The sequence below is a fragment of the Macrotis lagotis genome, chromosome 1 (assembly GCF_037893015.1).
Source record: "Macrotis lagotis isolate mMagLag1 chromosome 1, bilby.v1.9.chrom.fasta, whole genome shotgun sequence".
NCBI classification, from domain to species: Eukaryota; Metazoa; Chordata; class Mammalia; order Peramelemorphia; family Peramelidae; genus Macrotis; species Macrotis lagotis.
This window is the reverse complement of record NC_133658.1, coordinates 434,063,658-434,080,943: the sequence shown is the minus strand read 5'-3', so window position 1 is coordinate 434,080,943 and position 17,286 is coordinate 434,063,658. Positions and strand designations below refer to the sequence as shown.

Genomic DNA, 17,286 nt, shown 5'->3' with positions numbered 1-17,286 from the left:
TAGAGAGGTAAAGAAGGATGCCTGAAAAGAGGCCTTCAGATTTGTCAATTAAGAAGTAAACTTAGAGAGAGCAGTGACAGTTGAGTGATGAGACAGGGTAGACTGTAAGGGACTGAAAAGCAAGAGGACAGGAAGTGAAGGCAATCTATTTCAAGTTCTTTATCACACAGTGGAAATCTGCCTCCTTTTTTCTCTTGGTCACAGTTCTGTCTTCTGGGGATACACAGAACAAATCTCATCTGTTAGGGTTGAGGACCTGGGGAAATGAATCAGCTCAGTCCATAGGAAGGGTAGGAGACTATGAGAATGTGATATAAGTGGAGTGCATAGGACCCTCATTTTAGAATGGAGTTCTTTGCAGAATAGGTCCGAAGTATGTAAATGGGGTGTTAAAGGAGTACTTGTACCTCTGCTGTTAGGACTTTCCAAATCCTTTTTAGGATTGCTCATTCACTTTGGTGTCTACCTTCTCCCAACTGTCACCTGTGACCAATGCACATTGGCCACACCCTGGCTAAATTTGTTTGGCAGATGGACTAAAAGAGAGTGAGGATAAACAATAGATCTCAAATTCTTCAGATTGACCCAAGAGGAACAATTTTTTTTCAATGACCACAAAGAAACAGGCACAACAGAGGGCTTATTAAAGCTTGGTCAGACAGCAAAGATCCCAGATACACTGCATCTTGAGCCACTGACAGTTGTCTTGACTTTTGTCCTGCCATTGAACTTTGATGAGTTAGGGAGAGAAAGTAAGTCTGATGATTTTGTGCAATTCATTACCATAAATTCAATTCATGCCCAAGTCAAGACCTATGATGCCTTTGAAAATGAAGGATGAACAGTATAATGTGCATTGAATTTGTCCCAAAGTATTTCCCACTACCATCCCAGTCTATCATAATGCCTATCAATTATACAATGGAAACATCAGGGTCAATATTTGAAAAGAGTTTTTCTGACTCCCAGCCCAATACTCTTATCTACCATACTACAGCTGCCCCCATACAGAATTCCTATGGTCCCTCCCAACATTGATATCTTGTGAATCTGTGAGGCTATGACAGTTACATAGACAGTTAAAAGACAAAGCAGAATGTGCTAAGGAAAGGAGGAATGAACCATTTCTGGACTATAAGTCTGTATTTAAAGTGATAGACAATACTATTCAAAAGGCAATTAGGTGACCCAGTAGATAAAACACTGAGCCTGAAGTCAGGAAGACTCATCTTCCCAAGTTCAAATCTAGTCTCAGGCACACATTAACTATGTGATCCTGGGCAAGTCACTTAACCAACTCTGCTTATCTCATCTGTAAAATGAAAGAGAGAAGGAAATAGAAAGCCATTCCAGTATCTTTGTCAAGAAAACTGCAAGTAGGGTCATGAAGAGTCAGAACTGGAAAAAACTCAACAACACTCAGCAAGCGGAGAGGCATAATTTTATATGAGGTCCAATGGGAGAAGGTCATTTTGAAAAGAGGGTTCCCAGAAGGCTTCAAGAAAGAGGTGACATTGGGGCGGCTAGGTGGTGCAGTGGATAGAGCACTGGCCTTGGAGTCAGGAATACCTGGTTGAAATCCGACCTCAGACACTTAATAATGACCTAGCTGTGTGGCCTTGGGCAAGCCACTTAACCCCATTGCCTTGTAAAAACTAGAAAAAAAAAAGAGGTGACATATTTGTGACTTTAAAAGACGGGATGAGAATTCACCAGATTAATGTGAGGATGGTATTCCAGGTACAGGGAATAGTATGAAGCATAAAGAAGAGAGAGCATCTTTGGAACAAGGACAAAAACAGTTCGGCTGGACTGTAGATTTTGTGAAGTGGGTAATGTGAGGTAAAATTAGAAAAGATCACAGGATAATAAAACTAAAACTAGAAGAACCTTTGAGGAAAGCACAGTGCCTCAGTGGATAGAGGGCTAGGTTTGGAGTCAGAAAGATCTGAGTTCAAATTTAGCCCCAGACAATTACTAGCTTTGTGATCCTGGACAAGTCACTTAAACTTCTGCTTGTCTCAGGTTTTGAAAGCTATAAATTGGAGATACTAACAGCATTTACCTTGAAGAATTGCTGTGAGGATCAAATGAAATAATATGTATAAAGTGCCTGGCACATAGTAAATGCCGTACAAATGCTGATATTAAGGATACTACTAATATTGGTAGTGCTAGTACCACCCTTCATTTTAAAGAAACTGAAGTCCAGAGAAACCAAATAACTTGTCCAAGGTCACACAGACCTTGTTGGGGAGCTGAGAATGAAACTCAGGTTCTGGGACTAGATTCTTTGTGGTGCCAGATGGTTGAGTGCATTGAATATTATGATTAGAAATCTGAATTTAGAAGGAAATAGGAAGTCTCCAGATGTTTTTGAACAGAATACTCATGAATAAACTAAATACAAAACACTAAACTCATGAATGAGAAAGATTTCTAGGCTTCCTTATTTGGTAGTAAGCTCCCTATAAATGGGAGTGTACAAGAAGAGACTCAAAGGTGAGCCCCTGCAAGAGATGCAACAGGTAGGACAGAAGGAATTTTTGGCATTAGCTGAGAAGCATACCTTCAGAGGGGCAGGGATAAGGTAAATTATTTGTCATTTGTTTAGACTCAGAGTGATCTATGGTATGGACTGAAATAGAACTTTGTACAATAAGCCAGACTTGGAAACCAGGGGCCTATAGCTGAGCTGAGGGCCTAAAGGTGGAACATGGTATCTAAATCAGAAGAGTCAGTATTAGGTTCAAAAGTAGAGGCTGAGGGGATTGAACAAAGAGATAGGAGATTGCAAGTTTTAGAGCTAGAATGGACTCTAGAGATCCTGTAGCTAAACCCTTTCATTTTATATTTGAGGGACATGGGACCCAGAGAAGGGGAAATGACTTGTTGAAGATCTCACAGGTAGAAAGTCCCAGAGGTAGGATCTGAATCCAAGACTTCTGGCTCTAAGATTAGCATTCTCTCTATTACTCCAATGCCAGATTATAAAATTCAGTCCTGAGATTAAACAGGGACTGGAATTTCACAAATAATTTTTGCAATTAACATTCAGTTGTCCAAGCACCACCATATCTTAATGCTTGTGTGTGGCAAATCTGCCTTTTGATCCCCTTCAATCTGATGTAGCTAGACATGTCCTGTCATCTATAATCCCTACAATTGCTCATCATGGATAAGATTATCCATTTTTAGTTAGCAATAAATAGAAGGTTGGACTGCATCAGCTCACATAGAAATGGGAGCCACTAAACCGTATTTAAAGCTTCCTCTGTATCACATATTGATTTAGGTTTTTCTTTTTGTTTGTTTTTGATGAGGCAATTGGAGTTAAGTGACTTCCCCAGGGTCACACAGCTAATAAGGGTCAAGTGTCTGAGGTCAGATTTGAACTTTGGTCCTCTTAACTCCAGAGCTGGTACTCTATCCTCTGCACCACCTAGCTGCCCCTTGATTTAGTATTAAAATGTAATGTTATCTATGTCTCATTGTATTTTTGTTCATTTTTGTTAAATATTTCACAATTCCACAGACTGTATGTTTGACACCTCTGGGTTACAGGAATTCTAAAGTCTCTCTGAATAATTTCAAATCACCAGATATATCAAGCTCCTACTGTGCATGATGCCCTGTGTTTGGTGCTGGGGTTAGAGAAATGAAAAAATGATGCCCTATCTGACCTCAAAAGGTAATAAGAAGAATGAAGACATGCACACAAGTGACAAATGAGACAAAGGACAGTTGGATAAGTTGGACTCATCTCGGAGATGGGGGTCATCATGTGGGGCGGGGGGGTGGGGGGGTGGGTGGAGGGATCCAGACAAAATGTTCTGAGATTTCTAGTATCTTTTGATCACCTATTCCAGAATTCCATAGTATTCCAGAGTTCAATCACCCAGTAAGTCAACTAGCATTGATTAACTACCTACTATGCACTAAAATTGTTGCTAAGTGCCTGTGCACACATACATACAAATACATCTCTGCTCTCAAGGAGTTCAGTTTCCATTTATTCTTTTTAGGTTTTTGCAAGGCAAATGGGGTTAAGTGGCTTGCCCAAGGCCACACAGCTAGGTAATTATTAAATGTCTGAGACCGGATTTGAACCCAATCCTGACTCCAAGGCCGGTGCTTTATCCACTACACCACCTAGCCGCTCCCAGTTTCCATTTCTTTAAGCCTTAGTTTTTCCCAAGCCAAGTTTGGCTAATATTCTTTTCTCCCCTCTGTCTTTCTTGGGGACAGAGACATGCTTGTGGAAACCCCTCCCTCCTATCTCAGATATTGACTAAGAACTGGATGTTAAGTTACTCAGGGCCATTGATTTCAGAGAGAGAAGAAATCCTTTCATTTTATAGAGAGGAGATCTTGACACTTGAGATGAAGGGACAAGCCTGGTCTTCCATGAGCAGTGAGTGGCAGAAGCATAGACTGAAAACTGGGAGGAGACCCCAAAAGCCATCCAATTAGCTCATTTTACAGTTGAGAAAACTGAGATCCAGGGAAGTTAATGACTTCCTTAGTGACATTTTTTTTTTTGCAAGGCAATGGGGTTAAGTGGCTTGCCCAAGGCCACACAGCTAGGTTATTATTAAGTGTCTGAGGCTCTGATTCCAGGGCTGATGCTCTATCCACTCACCACCTAGCCACCCCTTGCTTAGTGACTTTTGTAATAAACCAAAGCCACATATTGCAATTAGACATGTGGTCTTACATTCTCTAAAATAAACCTTGAGGCTCCAGGAATATGTGGAAAGACTTGTCCAAGCTTACAAAGGTACCAAGAAGCAGAGTTGAAATTTGCACCCAGGCTATCAAAAGATGTCTAATATAGTAACCTTCTAAACTATTTTATTGTGTCTCTCCCCCCGCTCCCCACCTCTCCCCCCCAATCCGATTTTGTCTCTTCATCTGTCTCTGTCACTGTTTGTCTCTATCTTCCTTTTCTCTTACACATCCTGGAACATGAGAATTCCTCACAAGATTCTTCACTTCTATGACAATGCACCATGTTTCTGGCTTACCTGTGACTTTGGACGAGATGTCCCAGGAACATCTCCTTGCTGGTCTGGAGGAACTGCCAGTTTCTTCCAGCAAGAGCAGCGTCAGCAAAGCAAATCCCCTGTTGAGCCTGGTCAAGCCCTTTTCTGGACTGTTGTTTTTGAGATCAGACTAGGTTATCAGAAACAGCTTCCCCAAGGCCACATCGGGAACCAGATCTCAAGAGAGAGCATCTGGCTACACTAGTCAAGTTCAAAACCAACTCTAAAGTTTCCATTCAAGAGGCAAAAAGGAAGCCACGACTGCTGGAAAAAAATTAGAAGGAGTCATTAGGAACACAAGGTTGTTCACTCACTGTAGCACTCTGAGGAATCCTGCCAGCTTAAGGGGCAACCTGGGAGCCAACACCCCCTGGAAGGAGGCCAGAAGCCCTGCTATGAGCTCAGCAAGGAGTTGTCTATTCTAGTGACTCCAGGAACAAGATACATATTTTAGTCTAAAGTCTACCCTACAGGGATATGTTTTATTACTACATCAAATATAAAAGCATATAAAGTAATAAAGTGGACCATTTTATTTACTTTGTATATCCTTCTCTTTGTACATAGTTTCCTCAGATGGAATGTTAGTTCCTTGAAAGCAAAGACTTATGTTTTGTATGTCTACTTCTAGCTCAGTACTAAGTGTTAAGCACATAGTAGATGCTTAATAAATAATTGCTAATTTACTAATTTATCCCAACCCATGACAGTGTTGTATTTATAATGAGAAAATATAATTCTGTACCTAAGAGTTAGGCAAACTGGAGTTCAAATTCTGTTTCAGACAATTACTTTTGGGTGATCCTGGGTAAATCATTCAATCCCTGTGAACTTTAGTTTCCTCATCTGTAAAATCCATGGGGATAGCTCCTACACTTCAATGTATTGTTGTGAGAACCAAACAAATTAACATACATAGGGGCTGCTAGGTGGCTCTGTGGATAGAGCACCTGCCCTGGAGTCAGGAATACCTGAGTTCAAATCCGACCTCAGACACTTAATAATTACCTAGCTGTGTGGCCTTGGGCAAGCCATTTAACCCCATTTGCCTTGCAAAAACCTTAACCCCCCCCCCCCCAACAAACATACATAAAGGGCTTTACAAAACCTTAGAGTATATATGAAGCTAGTTGTTATTATGAAAGGAATGTTTTGAAAAATATATTATGAAAACAGCAACTCTCATTTTCATGGTGCTTTTAGGTTCACACAAAGCACTTTTCTCATACAATTCAGGGAAGTCCCCCTTTTAAAGTACATGGAAGTTTGGTAAGTTTTAGAGATCTGATTTGAGGGGGGACTAATGGGTTGCCTGCTATTGTTGTTCAGTTATTTCAGTCATGTCTAGCCCTTTATGAACCCATTTAGGGTTTTCTTGGCCAACTGGAGTAGTGAAGAAAAAGCAACTAGACTCTTCTTGACCTCAGAGGGCAAAACTAGGGAAAACATTGGTGTAGGGTTGGTGATGATGGTGGTGGTAGAGAGAGGTAGATTTTTGGTTGAAGGGAAAACCTTAGTACAAATGGAGTTGCCCCTAAGTGTAACAGACTTAGCAGGAAGGAAGCTTTATATCCTCACACCTCTTTAGGTGGCAGATGGCTGAAGGACTTCCGTTCAGGTAGGAATTGGACTAGGCTCTGTTTCTCCATGAGTTCCCTTTCAAACTCATCCCACGTCTGCCAGTTCACTGCCCTTACTACTATACCATACTGTCTCTTTTAAAAAGACAAAAAGTCATGTGAGGCCTCAGTTTGCTTTTTATTCTGTGGTAAATAAAGCAACATAAGGGGTGCCATAGATTGTTTTGGGGGGAAAGGGGTAAAGTCAGTTTATAATGGATGCTGATGATGAAGGGATCTTAGCTAGCTTTACTCAATGGCAGCCAGGAATGACTGATGTGACTTGAGTAAATCCTTTCCCTAATATGGAACTCAGTTTTCTCCTCAGTAAAATAAGGCTAGATGGGCTCTCAGGGTCCTGTCAGTAGTAACGATGAGAAGCACTGTGGTGTTGGGGGTAGCATACTAATTCTAGAGAAAGGAAACTTGTCAGTGATGTGCTGAAAAATGTCTAACAACCAGCTCTCTGTAACTAAAAGCCCACAAGATGCTTTTAAGTTTGATCTGTGTCATTACTATTTTTTCCACTATTTTTTAAGGCTACATGATTAATCAAACATTAATTCAAGCTCCGATTTATAGTATTTTTAGTATAGCTGATTTCTAATGCTTACAATAATATTTCATGAGAAGATCAAGAGCTGGTTCCAGCACACTCTTGCCTGTGTTCAAAAGTCCTTACTCTCAGACACTGTAAATACATCTCTTTCCTTATCTAAAAAATGGAGATAACCTACCTATTTCATAGTTATTGACAGGTTCAAATGAGAAAACATATAACAAGTGTTTTGTGAATTTTAAATTGTGAAATATAAAGGTGCTGTATAAATAATAATTATCATTATTTTGTTCTAAGGTTTTTTTCTAGAGACAGTAATAGACCTGAAATCAGGAAAACTCATCTTCCTGAGTTCAAAGCTAAGATACTTATTAGCTATGTGACCCTGGGCAAGTCACTTAACCTTGTTTGCCTGAGTTTTCTCATTTGTAAAATGAGTTAAAAGAAGGAAATGGCAAACCACTTGGAGTTCCTTTTCAAGAAATGGGGTCACAGAGAGTTGGAAACAACTAAAAAAATGACTGAACAACAAAACTTCTCTTTCAGTCTTCTCTATAGTCTAAGGTGCCCTTCTAATTCTGACATTCCAAAGAAATATTTAAGACTTGCTGAGCCCCAAGCAGACTTTAACATACAGTGAGTTGTTGGGGATTGTTAACTTATCTCTATCTATATCAAATATATATCTATATATAGATATATATCTCTATATATATACCTCTATTTATATTTATACATACACACAGATACACACAGACACACACATATAAATAAGGTCATGATACTTTCAATTCATGACTACAAAGACAATAATAATAATTCCTTAAATATTATGGGGAATCACAGTTTCCAAATCATGATCCCATCAATTACCAACATGGACCTTAATAACAGTTCTGAGAGGAAAACAGGAAAAGTATTACCATTTCCAGTTTAGAAGGGAGAAATTAAAATCAAGACAAGGGGAAACTCCCAAGGTCATGTGGCCAGAATTTTAATCCTACTGACCCCCAAATACAATGCTAGCTAAAACATATTGTATTTCTCACAAATTAGATAATTGAAACAAGCTTAGTTTTTTTTGGGGGGAAGACTTGGATCATCTGAATATATTTATTTATAATCATGATCACAGATGAAGTACTATACAAAGTAAAGTACCTTATTTCACCTTGGCAACAACCTTGAGTGGTAGGTCAGGCAAATATTATTCTCTCTTTTGTAGAAGAGGAAATTAGGGTTCAGAGAAATGATGTTATTTATCCTTGGTTGCCCAACAAATAAGTAGAGGAACCCTGGTCTTTTGACTCCAAGTCCTGTGCTCTTTCCATCATATAAGCTGCATCTGCCAGGATGTGTGTTCATTTATTTTTTAAGGATAAAGATCTATAAAATGAGGAGATTGGACTAGATGACCTCCAGTTCTAAATCTATGATTGTAAGATTATTGCTGTGATTAATCAACTAATTCACTTATCTTTTAAGACACTACTAACTTACATGTCAATAGTTCATGTAAACAGCAGGTTGAGAAAAATGTCATTTACTACTGAATGTTTCCTCAACCTTCCAGATCCTTTTTCCTTTTGTCCCTTTCTTGCATCCTCTGCCTACATCTCCTTTTGCCGTTTCTCTTTCCCTTTCTTCTTTTGCCATTCTTTCTTCTCCCTATCTCTAATCCAAAAAAGTGATTGATTTCAAAAAAGGTTAAATTTTACAAAATGATTATGGCCTCAGTGGAGTGGTGCAGGGAATAGGCTAAGTGCCTGGAGAGTTCAAATCAGGCTTCATATACTTTCTGGCTGTATGATTCTGGGCAAGTCATTTAACATTGATTGCCTCAGTTTCCTTATCTGGAAAATGAGCTGGATAAGGAAATTGTAAACCAATTCAGTATTTGCCAAGAAAATCCTAAATGAGGTCATGGAAAGTTACACATGACTGAACAACAAGAAAAGGTGTTAAATTATTGACTGAAGTCTTAACATTATGTTCTAAACCTAAAATCAGGTGAATTTAACCTTTCTATCTTGGTTATTTCTTTTAAGCAATACTAAAAAATGTAGTCATATTCCCTCATTTTTACAGATGAGAAATTGAAACTTGCAGCAGTTAAATGTGGTACCTATGGTCACATAACTATCAGAACTGGAATTTGAACCAAAATTCTCATAACACAGTCTAGTGTACCCTAAATTACTATTATCCTACCCCATTGAGGATCATCTTTTTATTGTTTTTGATTTTTGCAAGGCAATAGGGTTAAGTGGCTTGCCCAAGGCCACACAGCTAGGTAATTATTAAGTGTCTGAGGCTGGATTTGAACTCAGGTACTCCTGACTCCAGGGCCAGTGCTCTATCCACTGTACCACCTAGCTGCCCTGGATCATCTTTTTAAAATATAAATCTTTACTCCCTCAGGAGAGGTGGGTCTTTCAAGAGAAGTTTGCTCCAGAATATTGATTAACCAGAAAACACAAGTCTAGTTTCTATTTCACTAAATGAGTCATTAAGTTTTAGCCTAGTTTTCTGGACCATCCAATAGTCCCAGGGGCCTGCTTTGGCAGTCATAGTCCTCTCAGAAAATGAAATGGATGTCTAAAAATACAGACTTTAATTATCAGCTGATTTTGAATAGAGAAAACTTCCTGATGACTTTAATCTTTGACTCCCCTCAGGGAGTCTAGAGTAAGAGTAATTATCTTATTAGGTATAGAGAATGGAAACTCCAGTAAACAGGAGAGAGAAGAAGCCAGAAGGAAACTCAAGTGTCATTTTCTGCTTTTGACTGCAGTCTGTTATCAAGTGAAAGATGATTCATGGAAACCATTCAAAAGCATTGAAGCAATTCAGTCAAGGGGAGAAAGATTGCTCACACCTTCATGGTAAACTGAAAACTGATGCCAAACTTTGTCTAGAATTGGAATTGAAGGAAGGAGGAAATGGGGCACCAGGGTCCTGGACCCAGCTTGGGTCCTAATTTATGGTGTGACACTAAACAAATCACTTCAACACATCTCTGAAATATCCCTTCCAGCGTTGACAAATAGGAAAGGCAGATCTGAGACTTAAAACAATAAGGAAGGAGAGAAGGAAGCAGAGTAGATCTATGTTGAGCTTAAATGCCCAATCCAAATTATGCAAAGAAAGAAAAATTAGAAATCGGAAAACTAGGCTTTCCCAGAATTAAAAAAATAGAAGAGACTTCAGAGACATCTAACCCAACCTCTATCTGACTAGGAAGCCTGCCTATACTATTTATATTTATCCTTCAATTAACAACTTTAAGGGACAGAGAGATTACTATTCCTTTTCTACTTTCTGTTAGGATTGTCAGAAAGTTTATATGTTGAAATGAAATCTACTTCCCTTGTAATTCCTCTCTGTCTCTGTCTCTCCCATTTGTCTCTTCTAGGCTCACACCGAACAAGACAAGAATTTCCATACTTGTACAGAGGATTATGTCTGGTCTTTGGGCTTTCATTTTCTCTTTTAGAAAACAAGAAGGATGGACCAGATGATCCCTAAGAGTTTTTCCCAGGCTTGCTACTTTTGATCAACTTTCCAAGCTCATTCTTTGTGAGTCTTACTCACCTCAGTTAACAAATAAAGAACCTGAGACTTCACCACCACCACCACCTTTCCCCTAAACTGTTCGTGATCACACTGCATGGTCGAGCTGAGGTTAGTTCTTATGACTCCCTGATCAGTCATCTTTCCACAACTTTTACTTAGCTAATTTAATTTTCGGATAAGAGGTGTCTTAGGTTTTCCATCTATAAAATAAGAGGGTTGGATGAGATCCCCTAGATCGTTCCTAGCTCTTAACTCCTGTGGTCGCTAAGGTCCCTTTTAGTTCTAAGCCCTGTTTTGTAAACTGTGCCGTGTATTTTTCGCCCCCCAAATTCAAAGGAAGCCATAGACTGATCCCGCCCTGTTCTCTTTGATGTCTTACCTGAATCTCTCTAGCTGCAGATGCAGCTGCTGCACCGCGAAAGGGAAAGTCAGCGTGGGGGATGGGGATGGCGAGAAGGTGAAGGGAGGGGTTGGCTGCTTAGCCCCAATCTTTCTGGGGGGGGCGGGGTACAGCTGCTTAGGAAGGAGCGTTGAAGCCCGGGGTACCCCAACTCTTTGCCGCTGGGGTCCCGAAATCCTCTCTGGGTCCGGTTCTCCCAGGCCAAGGCCTGTCTCCTCCCTGGCGGATCCTGTAGCCTATTTGGGGGGGGGGGGAGGGGGAAAGGGAAGGCAGATTTCAACTGTCTCGAGCAGGGGACCAGTCCTCCACTTTTCTCCTCTCCTTTATGCCTCCCCCTCCTCTCCGACTCTGTCAGGTTCTGGGGAAGTAGCCCCGAGGAGGAAGCACCTCCGAGCTCGAGCCCTGTTAGGGAGTATTTTGCAAATAAAACCTATCCCTCCTCTCGGTCCCCCCCCCCCCCCCCCCGCCTCTCCTTCTCCTTTCTGCCCCCTTCCCGCCCCCAGCCCACCCCAAATCTCTTTGGAGAAGGTTCCCGGAATTGGAATTTCAGAGCCGGGATGGGGAGAGGGAGGGGAAGGAAGGGGAAGGGCGGGGGAGATGACTTTTAGGGAAAGGGGGGGGGGGAGGAGATGAGGGAGTCGGGAGAGGGAGAAAACTGGAAGAATATAGGGCCAGGAGGAAGAGAGGGAGGGGCAGCGGATAGGGATGTGAGAGAATGGGGATGAAGATAGCAGGAAAGGAAAGGAAAGGGCCCTTTTCATCCGCCTGCTTTGCTAAAGAGTGTCTGCATATAAACTGCAGCAGATTCTGTGGTGAATCCCCACCCCCTCCAAAGAAGAGCAGGGCAGGATGGACCAGGGGCGGGGGGGGGGGGGGGGGGGGGGGGGGCGGGGAAGAGTCCCTGGTTCACCTAGTGGTCTTGGTGTTTCATAGAAGCGTTCAGGCACTATCTTCTAGGGAGTGAAAACATCAGCCAGTTTCAGACTCCTCCCCGTTGTCCCCTCTGGGTTAGCTGATGGGGCGGGGAGGGTAAAATGAACCCAGAAACACAAATCCTAGAGACTACCTAATCCAGCCCCTAATTTTACCAAAAGGGAACTGAGGACAGAAAGGGGAAAGGTCTCACCTTTGTGTGGAACCCATGAGTCTGTGAGTGACAGAGCTAGAACAAGCAAAATGGAACCTGAGCTGGAAGTTCAGAATATATTAGGGATGGAATCCCCTTGACAATGAGCCATCATCCAAGCTCCACTGGCAGTTTGAACACTTAATATGGGAAAATTTTTCTACCTGCCAATTTAATTTTAGGCAACTAATTTTAAGGGAATTTCTCTAGAATCCAGCCTAAATCTTCTCTGGAACTTCTATCCCAAGATCTTGTTTTTGCCTAATAGGGCCAAACAGAACAGTTCTAAACCACATGAAAGCTCCTCAGTCGACAGATATCAATCATCTACCCTGATCAAATTTAGCTCAGACATCTAGTGCCAAGAACGCAGGCATTCTTTCTCAGATCTGGACTAGCCGCCCACCGTTCTGCTTTTTTAAAAAACACCTTTAGCTTCCCCCTCTCCCCTCAGATAGTCTGTTCCCTCCCCTTTCCTCCTATCCCCAGTACAGGACACATAGTAGGTGAGATATGAAAATCTGATGATTGACTTACTTCTTTCTCTTCTGAGAAGTGTTAAAGTAAGGAAACTACTAATAAGAAATACACTCCCTAGGAATAATAAAACAGCATAGAGGGAGGAGGGCTGGACCTAGGTTTTAATCCTTTTACTGTCATATTAGTTTGACAAATCACTTCTCTCTAGGACTCCATTCCTTCATCTGTAAAATGGGACAATAATTCATACCATATGCATTATATTCTGGGTAGTTGTGATGGAAGCTAAATGGGAATTATTACTACCATAGCCTCGAGAGTTCTCTTAGCACCTTGTCAGAGGTGTCATAAGATACTCATCATGGAAGAAGTCTAGTTTTAAGAGGTCAAGTGTAGATTGGACACTGACAATGACCTGGACTTACATTTTCTAATCATTTCATAATCAGCCTTTCATTCTCTAATCAGTCACGTTTTAAAAGTCTCTTTCCCAATGAAAACAACAATCACTAAATATCAGAACTGGTAGGGGCATTTGAGATCATACCTTTCAATTTCCTACTTTGACAGGGTTGAGTGACTGAGATCTAGGAGTGGGAAAATGACTAAATGGACAGAAGTCACAGAAGGAAATTGAAAAGAAGCTGATTTGGGTACTATGTAAGGAAAAATTTCCTAACAATGAATGTTGTCCTAAAGTGGAATAGTCTTCTTGGGTGGAAGAGTTCCCTATCCTAGAGGTGTCTTAGGTGTTTAGGTTTTTCCATCTATAAAATAAGAGGGTTGGATGAGATCCCCTAGATCGTTCCTAGCTCTTAACTCCTGTGGTCGCTAAGGTCCCTTTTAGTTCTAAGCCCTGTTTTGTAAACTGTGCCGTGTATTTTTCGCCCCCCAAATTCAAAGGAAGCCATAGACTGATCCCGCCCTGTTCTCTTTGATGTCTTACCTGAATCTCTCTAGCTGCAGATGCAGCTGCTGCACCGCGAAAGGGAAAGTCAGCGTGGGGGATGGGGATGGCGAGAAGGTGAAGGGAGGGGTTGGCTGCTTAGCCCCAATCTTTTTTGGGGGGCGGGGTACAGCTGCTTAGGAAGGAGCGTTGAAGCCCGGGGTACCCCAACTCTTTGCCGCTGGGGTCCCGAAATCCTCTCTGGGTCCGGTTCTCCCAGGCCAAGGCCTGTCTCCTCCCTGGCGGATCCTGTAGCCTATTTGGGGGGGGAGGGGGAAAGGGAAGGCAGATTTCAACTGTCTCGAGCAGGGGACCAGTCCTCCACTTTTCTCCTCTCCTTTATGCCTCCCCCTCCTCTCCGACTCTGTCAGGTTCTGGGGAAGTAGCCCCGAGGAGGAAGCACCTCCGAGCTCGAGCCCTGTTAGGGAGTATTTTGCAAATAAAACCTATCCCTCCTCTCGGTCCCCCCCCCTCCCCCGCCTCTCCTTCTCCTTTCTGCCCCCTTCCCGCCCCCAGCCCACCCCAAATCTCTTTGGAGAAGGTTCTCGGAATTGGAATTTCAGAGCCGGGATGGGGAGAGGGAGGGGAAGGAAGGGGAAGGGCGGGGGAGATGACTTTTAGGGAAAGGGGGGGGGGGGGAGACGAGGGAGTCGGGAGAGGGAGAAAACTGGAAGAATATAAGGCCAGGAGGAAGAGAGGGAGGGGCAGCGGATAGGGATGTGAGAGAATGGGGATGAAGATAGCAGGAAAGGAAAGGGCCCTTTTCATCCGCCTGCTTTGCTAAAGAGTGTCTGCATATAAACTGCAGCAGATTCTGTGGTGAATCCCCACCCCCTCCAAAGAAGAGCAGGGCAGGATGGACCAGGGGCGGGGGGGGGGGGGGGGGGCGGGGAAGAGTCCCTGGTTCACCTAGTGGTCTTGGTGTTTCATAGAAGCGTTCAGGCACTATCTTCTAGGGAGTGAAAACATCAGCCAGTTTCAGACTCCTCCCCGTTGTCCCCTCTGGGTTAGCTGATGGGGCGGGGAGGGTAAAATGAACCCAGAAACACAAATCCTAGAGACTACCTAATCCAGCCCCTAATTTTACCAAAAGGGAACTGAGGACAGAAAGGGAAAGGTCTCACCTTTGTGTGGAACCCATGAGTCTGTGAGTGACAGAGCTAGAACAAGCAAAATGGAACCTGAGCTGAAAGTTCAGAATATATTAGGGATGGAATCCCCTTGACAATGAGCCATCATCCAAGCTCCACTGGCAGTTTGAACACTTAATATGGGAAAATTTTTCTACCTACCAATTTAATTTTAGGCAACAAATTTTAAGGGAATTTCTCTTGAATCCAGCCTAAATCTTCTCTGGAACTTCTATCCCAAGATTTTGTTTTTGCCTAATAGGGCCAAACAGAACAGTTCTAAACCACATGAAAGCTCCTCAGTCGACAGATATCAATCATCTACCCTGATCAAATTTAGCTCAGACATCTAGTGCCAGAAAGCAGGCATTCTTTCTCAGATCTGGACTAGCCGCCCCACCGTTCTGCTTTTTTAAAAAACACCTTTAGCTTCCCCCCTCTCCCCTCAGATAGTCTGTTCCCTCCCCTTTCCTCCTATCCCCAGTACAGGACACATAGTAGGTGAGATATGAAAATCTGATGATTGACTTACTTCTTTCTCTTCTGAGAAGTGTTAAAGTAAGGAAACTACTAATAAGAAATACACTCCCTAGGAATAATAAAACAGCATAGAGGGAGGAGGGCTGGACCTAGGTTTTAATCCTTTTACTGTCATATTAGTTTGACAAATCACTTCTCTCTAGGACTCCATTCCTTCATCTGTAAAATGGGATAATAATTCATACCATATGCATTATATTCTGGGTAGTTGTGATGGAAGCTAAATGGGAATTATTACTACCATAGCCTCGAGAGTTCTCTTAGCACCTTGTCAGAGGTGTCATAAGATACTCATCATGGAAGAAGTCTAGTTTGAAGAGGTCAAGTGTAGATTGGACACTGACAATGACCTGGACTTACATTTTCTAATCATTTCATAATCAGCCTTTCATTCTCTAATCAGTCACGTTTTAAAAGTCTCTTTCCCAATGAAAACAACAATCACTAAATATCAGAACTGGTAGGGGCATTTGAGATCATACCTTTCAATTTCCTACTTTGACAGGGTTGAGTGACTGAGATCTAGGAGTGGGAAAATGACTAAATGGACAGAAGTCACAGAAGGAAATTGAAAAGAGGCTGATTTGGGTACTATGTAAGGAAAAATTTCCTAACAATGAATGTTGTCCTAAAGTGGAATAGTCTTCTTGGGTGGAAGAGTTCCCTATCCTAGAATGTAAAAGAGGGAATCTCTTGACTGAGGTGCTTTTCAGGTTAGAAATTCTGTGACTTGCTCAAGGTAAATCTGGAAAGTGATCAAGAGTCTTCTGACTGTGAATACAGGATTCCATCTCTTTTTATAGTTCCTCTCACTCTAAAAATGGTTTAGTAATTTATTTTCCTCAGTCACATGTAAAAATTTTTAAAATTCATTTTTAAAACTTTGAGTTCCAAATTCTCTTACTTTGATCCATCCTCTCCCACACTCCCTTAAATTAAGCAACCATGACCTTGGAGTCAGGAGTACTTGAGTTCAAATCTGACCTCAGACACTTAACAATTACCTAGCTGTGTAACCTTGGGCATGCCACTTAACCTCATTTCCTTAAATAAATAAAATTAAAAAAAAAAGAAAGCAACCAGTTTGATATAGGTTGTAAATAGTCATGCAAAACATTTCTAAAGTAGTCCTGTTATGAAATCAAACATAGGAATCCCCATTCCTAGAAAGAAACCTCAAGAAAAATAAAGTATAAAAAATATACTCCAACCTGTATTCAGATATCATCCATTCTTTTTCTGGGGATGTATAACATTCTTCATCATAAATCCTCAGTTGTCTTGGGTCATATCATTGCTGTCACTTTCCACTTTTTAAAGTGATAGACATTCAGTCAGGAATATTGGGCATTTGTCCTTGTTTTGTCACCAACTCAATATGTGAACTTGGGCAAGTTCCTCCCATTCTTCTGAACCTCAGGTTCCACATTTATAAAATAAAGGAGTTTCTCAAAGGACTTTCTCAACTCTAATGTCTTAGCTATTTATTAGGACAGAATTTCCATTTTTCTTTAAAATACATTAGTGCAAGGTGAGTAGGGGAGCCTGGTGGGGTAAAGTGACCCAAATGAAAGCTGGCAGGAGACATTTAAAGGGTGAGTAACCTAATCAGTGCATGTTTACGGAGCACATAGTAACCCAATAAGGAGACCTAGAAAAGTCAAACCCAAATGTGAAGTATCTAATAAAGCCCAAGTAATGGCTTTCTGATAAGATTTCCCCGGTGGCTAATCTTATTCTCTATGGATAATAGTTAGTCACAAAACCCTCTGTGAGCAGTCACAGAATCATAGTAGTTCTGTGTTGGAAGGAATCTCAGAGGTCAAGTAGTCTAACCCTACCTAAACATGAATCCCTTCTACAAT

At 41.6% G+C, this 17,286-nt stretch overlaps 1 protein-coding gene across 5 annotated transcripts in view; it reads right to left on the bottom strand.

Annotated features, from left to right (window-relative positions):
- The window catches only part of C1H14orf180 (chromosome 1 C14orf180 homolog), a 49,022-nt gene extending 32,057 nt beyond the window's left edge, over positions 1–16,965 (bottom strand). For 3 of the 5 annotated variants that reach the window (XM_074213221.1, XM_074213225.1, XM_074213226.1), the window contains exons 1-2: positions 11,179–11,652; positions 5,028–5,309 (exon numbers count right to left, since the gene is read on the bottom strand). The gene's annotated coding sequence lies outside the window, so the exon portion shown is untranslated. Of the gene's footprint in view, positions 1–5,027; positions 5,310–11,178; positions 11,653–16,632 lie in introns of those variants that run through there. The other 2 variants (XM_074213224.1, XM_074213223.1) reach the window with 2 other exon arrangements.
- Positions 16,966–17,286: the final 321 nt, after the last annotated feature.